Source organism: Oncorhynchus gorbuscha, unplaced genomic scaffold (genome assembly GCF_021184085.1).
Source record: "Oncorhynchus gorbuscha isolate QuinsamMale2020 ecotype Even-year unplaced genomic scaffold, OgorEven_v1.0 Un_scaffold_1128, whole genome shotgun sequence".
NCBI classification, from domain to species: domain Eukaryota; kingdom Metazoa; phylum Chordata; class Actinopteri; order Salmoniformes; family Salmonidae; genus Oncorhynchus; species Oncorhynchus gorbuscha.
In genome coordinates, this window is record NW_025746000.1 from 65,001 (window position 1) to 77,500 (window position 12,500).

At 41.1% G+C, this 12,500-nt stretch overlaps 4 non-coding genes across 4 annotated transcripts in view; all 4 read left to right on the forward strand.

Annotated features, from left to right (window-relative positions):
• Nucleotides 1-5,801: 5,801 nt before the first annotated feature.
• Nucleotides 5,802-5,874, forward strand: trnac-aca. Its single transcript has one exon. It is a non-coding gene; the product is annotated as a tRNA-Cys (tRNA).
• A 3,125-nt stretch (nucleotides 5,875-8,999) lies between these two features.
• On the forward strand, nucleotides 9,000-9,072 carry trnar-acg. Its single transcript has one exon. It is a non-coding gene; the product is annotated as a tRNA-Arg (tRNA).
• Nucleotides 9,073-9,694: 622 nt separating this feature from the next.
• Nucleotides 9,695-9,767, forward strand: trnar-acg. The gene has a single exon. It is a non-coding gene; the product is annotated as a tRNA-Arg (tRNA).
• Nucleotides 9,768-12,457: 2,690 nt separating this feature from the next.
• Nucleotides 12,458-12,500, forward strand: part of trnar-acg — a 73-nt gene continuing 30 nt past the window's right edge. The window contains exon 1 of the tRNA in view: nucleotides 12,458-12,500. This exon is cut by the window's right edge and continues 30 nt beyond it. This is a non-coding gene — a tRNA (tRNA-Arg).

Below are 12,500 nucleotides of genomic sequence, written 5' to 3' on the forward strand. Positions count from 1 at the left end.
GAAACAGAAAACCAAGGAACCTTCTTTTTGACAGACGCTATGACTGTGTACACTGGTCTAGCTGTGACCTGACTTCAGCTTAGACGTGGGGCCAGTGGTGCAATGGATAACGTGTCTGACTACGGATCAGAAGAATCAAGGTTTAACTCCTGGCTGGCTCAATACTTTATTTAATTGACTGAAATCAAGCTGGCAATGATACTGTATACCTTTCAGTGCTTCTGGCTGTTCTCACTTCAAACACATTTTAGACAGATTTCATCTGGACATTCCCCAACATCTCTGAGAAAAAAAGATGTAGTTTTTGAATCCAACAGGCATAATATCAACATTTAAAGATTTGTCTGTGATGTGTATTTTAAGTATGTGTCTTCCCATATGGTCTACCGGTTAGGATTCCTGGATTTCACCCATGTGGCCCGGGTTCAACTCCCGGTATGGGAAAGAATATCTTTTCGTTAGGTACCCACTTGTGTAACAACAGATGCAGCAGTTTCACACAACACAACAATATTCCCTCAGCAACAGGAAATGTGACATGTTATGTATATTGAAATTATACAAAGCTTTTTAAACGTTGAATAAACTTCATGGCTGGATTTCTTGTTCTGCAGTAAAATTCATGCAACACCAGGAGGATCAAATTAAGATATGCATCTGAAACAGAAAAAAAAAAACCTTGTTGAGAGACGCTATGACTGTGTACACTTGTCTAGCTGTGACCTGACTTCAGCTTAGATGTGGGGCCAGTGGCGCAATGGATAATGTTTCTGACTATGGATCAGAAGATTCTAGTTTTGACTCCTGGCTGGCTCAATACTTTGTTTAATAGACTGAAATCAAGCTGGGAATGATACTGTATACCTTTCAGTGCTTCTGGCTGTTCTCACTTCAAACACATTTTAGACGGATTTCATGTGGACATTCCCCAACATCTCTGAGAAAAAAAAGATGTAGCTTTTAAATCCAATAGGCATGATGTCAACATTTAAAGATTTGTCTGGGATGTGTATTTTAAGTATGTATCTGCCCATATGGTCTAGCGCTTATGATTCCTGGTTTTCACCCAGGTGGCCTGGGTTCAACTCCCGGTATGGGAAATAATATATTTTCGTAGGGTATCCACTTGTGTAACAACAGATGCTTTTAAATCCAACAGGCATAATGTCAACATTTAAAGATTTGTCTGTGATGTGTATTTTAAGTATGCGTCTTCCCATATCGTCTAGCAGTTAGGATTCCTGGTTTTCACCCAGGTTGCCTGGGTTCAACTCCCGGTATGGGAAAGAATATCTTGTCGTTAGGTACGCACTTGTGTAACAACAGATGCAGCAGTTTCTCACAACACAACAATATTCGCTCAGGAAATGTGACATGTTATGTAGATTCAAATTATACAAGGCTTTTTAAACGTTAAATACACTTCATGGTTGCATTTCTTGCTCTGCAGTAAAATTCATGCAACAACAGGAGGATCAAATTAAGATATGCATCTGAAACAGAAAACCAAGGAACTTTGTTGTTGACAGACGCTTTTGACTGTGTACATTTGTCTAGCTGTGACCTGACTTCAGCTTAGACGTGGTGCCAGTGAGGGTAGGCAACAACATCTCCTCCCCGCTGATCCTCAACACGGGGGCCCCACAAAGGTGGGTTCTGAGCCCTCTCCTGTACTCCCTGTTCACCCACGACTGCGTGGCCAAGCACGCCTCCAACTCAATCATCAAGTTTGCGGACGACACAACAGTGGTAGGCTTGATTACTAACAACGACGAGACGGCCTACAGGGAGGAGGTGAGGGCCCTCGGAGTGTGGTGTCAGGAAAATAACCTCACACTCAACGTCAACAAAACTAAGGAGATGATTGTGGACTTCAGGAAACAGCAGAGGGAACACCCCCCTATCCACATCGATGGAACAGTAGTGGAGAGGGTAGCTAGTTTTAAGTTCCTCGGCATACACATCACAGACAAACTGAATTGGTCCACTCACACTGACAGCGTCGTGAAGAAGGCGCAGCAGCGCCTATTCAACCTCAGGAGGCTGAAGAAATTCGGCTTGTCACCAAAAGCACTCACAAACTTCTACAGATGCATAATCGAGAGCATCCTGGCGGGCTGTATCACCGCCTGGTACGGCAACTGCTCTGCCCTCAACCGTAAGGCTCTCCAGAGGGTAGTGAGGACTGCACAACGCATCACCGGGGGCAAACTACCTGCCCTCCAGGACACCTACACCACCCGTTGTTACAGGAAGGCCATAAAGATCATCAAGGACATCAACCACCCGAACCACTGCCTGTTCACCCCGCTATCATCCAGAAGGCGAGGTCAGTACAGGTGCATCAAAGCTGGGACCGAGAGACTGAAAAACAGCTTCTATCTCAAGGCCATCAGACTGTTAAACAGCCACCACTAACATTGAGTGGCTGCTGCCAACACACTGTCATTGACACTGACCCAACTCCAGCCATTTTAATAATGGGAATTGATGGGAAATGATGTAAATATATCACTAGCCACTTTAAACAATGCTACCTTATATAATGTTACTTACCCTACATTATTCATCTCATATGCATATGTATATACTGTACTCTACATCATCGACTGCATCCTTATGTAACACATGTATCACTAGCCACTTTAACTATACCACTTTGTTTACTTTGTCTACACACTCATCTCATATGTATATACTGTACTCGATACCATCTACTGTATGCTGCTCTGTACCATCACTCATTCATATATCCTTATGTACATGTTCCTTATCCCCTTACACTGTGTATAAGACAGTAGTTTTGGAATTGTTAGTTAGATTACTTGTTGGTTATCACTGCATTGTCGGAACTAGAAGCACAAGCATTTCGCTACACTCTCATTAACATCTGCTAACCATGTGTATGTGACAAATAACATTTGATTTGATTTGATTTGAATGGATAACGTGTCTGACTACGGATCAGAAGATTCTAGGTTCGACTCCTGGCTGGCTCAATACTTTGTTTAATTGACTGAAATCAAGCAGGGAATGATACTGTATTAAAAAAAGATGTAGCTTTTAAATCAAACAGGCATAATGTCAACATTTAAAGATTTGTCTGTGATGTGTATTTTAAGTATGTGTCTTCCCATATGGTCTAGTGTTTAGGATTCCTGGTTTTCACCCAGGTGGCCCGGTTTCAACTCCCGGTATGGGAAAGAATATATTTTCGTTAGGTACCCACTTGTGTAACAACAGATGCAGCAGTTTCTCACAACACAACAATATTCCCTCAGCAACAGGAAATGTGACTTGTTATGTAGATTCAAATTATATAAGGCTTTTTAAACGTTGAATACACTTCATGGCTGCATTTCTTGCTCTGCAGTAAAATTCATGCAGCAACAGGAGGATCAAATTAAGATATGCATCTGAAACAGAAAAAAGGAACCTTGTTGTTGAGACACTATGACTGTGTACACTGGTCTAGCTGTGACCTGACTTCAGCTTAGACGTGGGGCCAGTGGCGCAATGGATAACGTGTCTGAATACGGATCAGAAGATTCTAGGTCGACTCCTGGCTGGCTCAATACTTTGTTTAATTGACTGAAATCAAGCTGGGAATGATACTGTATACCTTTCAGTGCTTCTGGCTGTTGTCACTTCAAACACATTTTAGACGGATTTCATCTGGACATTCCCCAACATCTCTGAGAAAAAAAAGATGTCGCTTTTAAATCCAACAGGCATAATGTCAACATTTAAAGATTTGTCTGTGATGTGTATTTTAAGTTTTTGTCTTCCCATATGGTCTAGCGGTTAGGATTCCTGGTTTTCACCCAGGTGGTATGGGAAAGAATATCTTTTCGTAAGGTACCCACTTGTGTAACAACAGATGCAGCAGTTTCTCACAACACAACAATATTCCCTCAGCAACAGGAAATGTGACAAGTTATGTAGATTCAAATTATACAAGGCTTTTTAAACGTTGAATAGGATTCCTGGTTTTCACCCAGGTGGCCTAGGTTCAACTCCCGGTATAAGAAAGAATAACTTGTCGTTAGGTACGCACTTGTGTAACAACAGATGCAGCAGTTTCACAAAACAATATTCCCTCAGCAACAGGAAATGTGACATGTCATGTAGATTCAAATTATACAAGGCTTTTTAAACGTTGAATTCACTTAATGGTTGCATTTCTTGCTCTGCAGTAAAATTAATGCAACAACAGGAGGATCAAATTAAGATATGCATCTGAAACAGAGAAAAAAGGAACCTTGTTGTTGAGAGACACTATGACTGTGTACACTGGTCTAGCTGTGACCTGACTTCAGCTTAGACGTGGGGCCAGTGGCGCAATGGATAACGTGTCTGAATACGGATCAGAAGATTCTAGGTCGACTCCTGGCTGGCTCAATACTTTGTTTAATTGACTGAAATCAAGCTGGGAATGATACTGTATACCTTTCAGTGCTTCTGGCTGTTGTCACTTCAAACACATTTTAGACGGATTTCATCTGGACATTCCCCAACATCTCTGAGAAAAAAAGATGTCGCTTTTAAATCCAACAGGCATAATGTCAACATTTAAAGATTTGTCTGTGATGTGTATTTTAAGTTTTTGTCTTCCCATATGGTCTAGCGGTTAGGATTCCTGGTTTTCACCCAGGTGGTATGGGAAATAATATCTTTCGTAAGGTACCCACTTGTGTAACAACAGATGCAGCAGTTTCTCACAACACAACAATATTCCCTCAGCAACAGGAAATGTGACAAGTTATGTAGATTCAAATTATACAAGGCTTTTTAAACGTTGAATAGGATTCCTGGTTTTCACCCAGGTGGCCTAGGTTCAACTCCCGGTATAAGAAAGAATAACTTGTCGTTAGGTACGCACTTGTGTAACAACAGATGCAGCAGTTTCACAAAACAATATTCCCTCAGCAACAGGAAATGTGACATGTCATGTAGATTCAAATTATACAAGGCTTTTTAAACGTTGAATTCACTTAATGGTTGCATTTCTTGCTCTGCAGTAAAATTCATGCAACAACAGGAGGATCAAATTAAGATATGCATCTGAAACAGAAAAAAGGAACCTTGTTGTTGAGAGACACTATGACTGTGTACACTGGTCTAGCTGTGACCTGACTTCAGCTTAGACGTGGGGCCAGTGGCGCAATGGATAACGTGTCTGAATACGGATCAGAAGATTCTAGGTTAGACTCCTGGCTGGCTCAATACTTTGTTTAATTGACTGAAATCAAGCTGGGAATGATACTGTATACCTTTCAGTGCTTCTGGCTGTTGTCACTTCAAACACATTTTAGACGGATTTCATCTGGACATTCCCCAACATCTCTGAGAAAAAAAGATGTAGCTTTTAAATCCAACAGGCATAATGTCAACATTTAAAGATTTGTCTGTGATGTGTATTTTAAGTATTTTGTCTTCCCATATGGTCTAGCGGTTAGGATTCCTGGTTTTCACCCAGGTGGCCCGGGTTATGGGAAAGAATATCTTTTCGTTAGGTACCCACTTGTGTAACAACAGATGCAGCAGTTTCTCACAACACAACAATATTCCCTCAGCAACAGGAAATGTGACAAGTTATGTAGATTCAAATTATACAAAGCTTTTTAAACGTTGAATAAACTTCATGGCTGCATTTCTTGCTCTGCAGTAAAATTCATGCAACAACAGGAGGATCAAATTAAGATATGCATCTGAAACAGAAAACCGAGGAACCTTGTTGTTGACAGACGCCAAGACTGTGTACACTGGTCTAGCTGTGACCTGACTTCGTTTTAGACGTGGGGCCAGTGGCACAATGGATAACGTGTCTGACTACAGATCAGAAGATTCTAGGTTCGACTCCTGGCTGGCTCAGTACTTTGTTTAATTGACTTAAATCAAGCTGTGAATGATACTGTGTACCTTTCAGTGCTTCTGGCTGTTCTCACTTCAAAAACATTTTACACGGATTTCATCTGGACATTCCCCAACATCTCTGAGAAAAAAAGATGTAGCTTTTAAATCCAACAGGCATAATGTCAACATTTAAAGATTTGTCTGTGATGTGTATTTTAAGTATGTGTCTTCCCATATGGTCTAGCGATTAGGATCCCTGGTTTTCACCCAGGTGGCCCGGGTTCAACTCCCGGTATGGGAAAGAATAACTTGTCATTAGGTACGCACTTGTGTAACAACAGATGCAGTACTTTCACAAAACACAACAATATTCACTCAGCCACAGGAAATGTGACATGTTATGTAGATTCATATTATATAACATTTTTTAAACGTTGAATACACTTCATGGCTGCATTTCTTGCTCTGCAGTAAAATTCATGCAACAACAGGAGGATCAAATTAACATATGCATCTGAAACAGAAAACAAAGGAACCTTGTTTTTGACAGATGCTATGACTGTGTACACTGGTCTAGCTGTGACCTGACTTTAGCTTAGACGTGGGGCCAGAAGATTCTAGGTTCGACTCCTGGCTGGCTCAATAATTTACTTAATTGACTGAAATCAAGCTGGGAATGATACTGTTTACCTTTCAGTGCTTCTGGCTGTTCTCACTTCAAACACATTATAGATGGATTTCATCTGGACATTCCCCAACCTCTCTGAGAAAAAGATGTTGCTTTTAAATCCAACAGGCATAATGTCAACATTTAAAGATTTGTCTGTGATGTGTATTTTAAGTATGTGTCTTCCTATATGGTCTAGCAGTTAGGATTCCTGGTTTTCACCCAGGTTGCCTGGGTTCAACTCCCGGTATGGGAAAGAATATCTTGTCGTTAGGTACGCACTTGTGTAACAACAGATGCAGCAGTTTATCACAACACAACAATATTCGCTCAGGAAATGTGACATGTTATGTAGATTCAAATTATACAAGGCTTTTTAAACGTTAAATACACTTCATGGTTGCATTTCTTGCTCTGCAGTAAAATTCATGCAACAACAGGAGGATCAAATTAAGATATGCATCTGAAACAGAAAACCAAGGAACCTTGTTGTTGACAGACGCTTTTGACTGTGTACATTTGTCTAGCTGTGACCTGACTTCAGCTTAGACGTGGTGCCAGTGAGGGTAGGCAACAACATCTCCTCCCCGCTGATCCTCAACACGGGGGCCCCACAAGGGTGCGTTCTGAGCCCTCTCCTGTACTCCCTGTTCACCCACGACTGCGTGGCCACGCACGCCTCCAACTCAATCATCAAGTTTGCGGACGACACAACAGTGGTAGGCTTGATTACCAACAACGACGAGACGGCCTACAGGGAGGAGGTGAGGGCCCTCGGAGTGTGGTGTCAGGAAAATAACCTCACACTCAACGTCAACAAAACTAAGGAGATGATTGTGGACTTCAGGAAACAGCAGAGGGAACACCCCCTATCCACATCGATGGAACAGTAGTGGAGAGGGTAGCTAGTTTTAAGTTCCTCGGCATACACATCACAGACAAACTGAATTGGTCCACTCACACTGACAGCGTCGTGAAGAAGGCGCAGCAGCGCCTATTCAACCTCAGGAGGCTGAAGAAATTCGGCTTGTCACCAAAAGCACTCACAAACTTCTACAGATGCACAATCGAGAGCATCCTGGCGGGCTGTATCACCGCCTGGTACGGCAACTGCTCCGCCCTCAACCGTAAGGCTCTCCAGAGGGTAGTGAGGACTGCACAACGCATCACCGGGGGCAAACTACCTGCCCTCCAGGACACCTACACCACCCGTTGTTACAGGAAGGCCATAAAGATCATCAAGGACATCAACCACCCGAACCAATGCCTGTTCACCCCGCTATCATCCAGAAGGCGAGGTCAGTACAGGTGCATCAAAGCTGGGACCGAGAGACTGAAAAAACAGCTTCTATCTCAAGGCCATCAGACTGTTAAACAGCCACCACTAACATTGAGTGGCTGCTGCCAACACACTGTCATTGACACTGACCCAACTCCAGCCATTTTAATAATGGGAATTGATGGGAAATGATGTAAATATATCACTAGCCACTTTAAACAATGCTACCTTATATAATGTTACTTACCCTACATTATTCATCTCATATGCATATGTATATACTGTACTCTACATCATCGACTGCATCCTTATGTAACACATGTATCACTAGCCACTTTAACTATGCCACTTTGTTTACTTTGTCTACACACTCATCTCATATGTATATACTGTACTCGATACCATCTACTGTATGCTGCTCTGTACCATCACTCATTCATATATCCTTATGTACATGTTCCTTATCCCCTTACACTGTGTATAAGACAGTAGTTTTGGAATTGTTAGTTAGATTACTTGTTGGTTATCACTGCATTGTCGGAACTAGAAGCACAAGCATTTCGCTACACTCGCATTAACATCTGCTAACCATGTGTATGTGACAAATAAAATTTGATTTGATTTGATTTGAATGGATAACGTGTCTGACTACGGATCAGAAGATTCTAGGTTCGACTCCTGGCTGGCTCAATACTTTGTTTAAGTGACTGAAATCAAGCAGGGAATGATACTGTATTAAAAAAAGATGTAGCTTTTAAATCAAACAGGCATAATGTCAACATTTAAAGATTTGTCTGTGATGTGTATTTTAAGTATTTTGTCTTCCCATATGGTCTAGCGGTTAGGATTCCTGGTTTTCACCCAGGTCTCCCGGGTTCAACTCCCGGTATGGGAAAGGATATCTTGTCATTAGGTACCCACTTGTGTAACAACAGATGCAGCAGTTTCTCACAACACAACAATATTCCCTCAGCAACATGAAATGTGACATGTCATGTAGATTCAAATTATACAATTTTTTTAAACGTTGAATACACTTCATGGCTGCATTTCTTGCTCTGCAGTAAAATGCATGCAACAACAGGAGGATCAAATTAATATATGCATCTGAAACAGAAAAAAAAGGAACCTTGTTGTTGAGAGACGCCATGACTGTGTACACTTGTCTAGCTGTGACCTGACTTCAGCTTAGACGTGGGGCCAGTGGCGCAATGGATAACGTGTCTGACTACGGATCAGAAGATTCTAGGTTCGACTCCTGGCTGGCTCAATACTTTATTTAATTGACTTAAATCAAGCTGGGAATGATACTGTATACCTTTCAGTGCTTCTGGCTGTTCTCACTTCAAACACATTTTACACGGATTTCATCTGGACATTCCCCAACATCTCTGAGAAAAAAAGATGTAGCTTTTAAATCCAACAGGCATAATGTCAACATTTAAAGATTTGTCTGTGATGTGTATTTTAAGTATGTGTCTTCCCATATGGTCTAGCGGTTAGGATTCCTGGTTTTCACACAGGTGGCCTGGGTTCAACTCCCGGTATGGTAAAGATATCTTTCGTTAGGTACCCACTTGTGTAACAACAGATGCAGCAGTTTCACACAACACAACAATATTCCCTCAGCAACAGGAAATGTGACATGTTATGTATAAAAGATTGCTAAATGGCATATTATTATTATTATTATTATTATGTATATACAAAGCTTTTTAAACGTTGAATACACTTCATGGCTGCATTTCTTGCTCTGCAGTAAAATTCATGCAACAACAGGAGGATCAAATTAAGATATGCATCTGAAACAGAAAACCAAGGAACCTTGTTGTTGACAGACGCCATGACTGTGTACACTGGTCTAGCTGTGACCTGACTTCAGCTTAGATGTGGGGCCAGTGGCGCAATGGATAACGTGTCTGACTACGGATCAGAAGATTCTAGGTTCGACTCCTGGCTGGCTCAATACTTTATTTAATTGACTGAAATCAAGCTGGGAATGATACTGTATACCTTTCAGTGCTTCTGGCTGTTCTCACTTCAAACACATTTTAGACAGATTTCATCTGGACATTCCCCAACATCTCTGAGAAAAAAAAGATGTAGTTTTTGAATCCAACAGGCATGATGTCAACATTTAAAGATTTGTCTGTGATGTGTATTTTAAGTATATGTCTTCCCATATGGTCTAGCGGTTAGGATTCCTGGTTTTCACCCAGGTGGCCGTGTTCAACTCCCGGTATGGGAAAGAACATATTTTCTTTAGGTACCCACTTGTGTAACAACAGATGCAGCAGTTTCTCACAACACAACAATATTCCCTCAGCAACAGGAAATGTGACTTGTTATGTAGATTAAAATTATACAAGGCTTTTTAAACGTTGAATACACTTCATGGCTGCATTTCTTGCTCTGCAGTAAAATTCATGCAACAACAGGAGGATCAAATTAACATATGCATCTGAAACAGAAAACCAAGGAACCTTTTTGCTGACAGACGCCATGACTGTGTACACTGTTCTAGCTGTGACCTGACTTCAGCTTAGACGTGGGGCCAGTGGGGCAATGGATAACGTGTCTGACTACGGATCAGAAGATTCTAGGTTCGACTCCTGGCTGGCTCAATACTTTATTTAATTGACTGAAATCAAGCTGGGAATGATACTGTATACCTTTCAGTGCTTCTGGCTGTTCTCACTTCAAAACACATTTTAGACGGATTTCATCTGGACATTCCCCAACATCTCTGAGAAAAAAGATGTAGTTTTTGAAATCCAACAGGCATAATGTCAACATTTAAAGATTTGTCTGTGATGTGTATTTTAAGTATGTGTCTTCCCATATGGTCTAGCGGTTAGGATTCCTGGTTTTCACACAGGTGGCCTGGGTTCAACTCCCGGTATGGTAAAGAATCTTATCGTTAGGTACCCACTTGTGTAATAACAGATGCAGCAGTTTCACACAACACAACAATATTCCCTCAGCAACAGGAAATGTGACATGTTATGTTATGTAAATGCCATTATTATTATTAATTATACAAAGCTTTTTAAACGTTGAATACACTTCATGGCTGCATTTCTTGCTCTGCAGTAAAATTCATGCAACAACAGGAGGATCAAATTAAGATATGCATCTGAAACAGAAAACCAAGGAACCTTGTTGTTGACAGACGCCATGACTGTGTACACTGGTCTAGCTGTGACCTGACTTCAGCTTAGATGTGGGGCCAGTGGCGAAATGGATAACGTGTCTGACTACGGATCAGAAGATTCTAGGTTCGACTCCTGGCTGTCTCAATACTTTATTTAATTGACTGAAATCAAGCTGGGAATGATACTCTATTAAAAAAAGATGTAGCTTTTAAATCAAACAGGCATAATGTCAACATTTAAAGATTTGACTGTGATGTGTATTTTAAGTATGTTTCTTCCCATATGGTCTAGCGGTAGGATTCCTGGTTTTCACCCAGGTGGCCAGGTTTCAACTCCCGGTATGAGAAATAATATATTGTCGTTAGGTACCACTTGTGTAACAACAGATGCAGCAGTTTCTCACAACACAACAATATTCCCTCAGCAACAGGAAATGTGACTTGTTATGTAGATTCAAATTATACAAAGCTTTTTAAACGTTGAATACACTTCATGGCTGCATTTCTTGCTCTGCAGTAAAATTCATGCAACAACAGGAGGATCAAATTAACATATGCATCTGAAACAGAAAACCAAGGAACCTTGTTGTTGAGAAACGCTATGACTGTGTACACTGGTCTAGCTGTGACCTGACTTCAGCTCAGACGTGGGGCCACTGGCGCAATGGATAACGTGTCTGACTACGGATCAGAAGATTCTATATTCGACTCCTGGCTGTCTCAATACTTTGTTTAATTGACTGAAATCAAGCAGGGAATGATACTGTATTAAAAAAAAGATGTAGCTTTTAAATCAAACAGGCATAATGTCAACATTTAAAGATTTGACTGTGATGTGTATTTTAAGTATGTTTCTTCCCATATGGTCTAGCGGTAAGGATTCCTGGTTTTCACCCAGGTGGCCAGGTTTCAATTCCCGGTATGAGAAAGAATACACTGGTCTAGCTGTGACCTGACTTCAGCTTAGACGTGGGGCCAACGCAATGCATAATGTGTCTGACTACGGATCAGAATATTCTATGTTCGTCTCTGGCTGGGTCAATACATTATTTAATTGACTGAAATCAAGCTGGGAATGATACTGTATAACTTTCAGTGCTTCTGGCTGTTCTCACTTCAAACACATTTTAGACAGATTTCATCTGGACATTCCCTGGTTTTCAACATCTCTGGCCGGGTTCAACTCCCGGTATGGGAAAGAATATATTTTCTTTAGGTACCCACTTGTGTAACAACAGATGCAGCAGTTTCTCACAACACAACAATATTCCCTCAGCAACAGGAAATGTGACTTGTTATGTAGATTAAAATTATACAAGGCTTTTTAAACGTTGAATACACTTCATGGCTGCATTTCTTGCTCTGCAGTAAAATTCATGCAACAACAGGAGGATCAAATTAACATATGCATCTGAAACAGAAAACCAAGGAACCTTTTTGTTGACAGACGCCATGACTGTGTACACTGTTCTAGCTGTGACCTGACTTCAGCTTAGACGTGGGGCCAGTGGCGTAATGGATAACGTGTCTGACTACGGATCAGA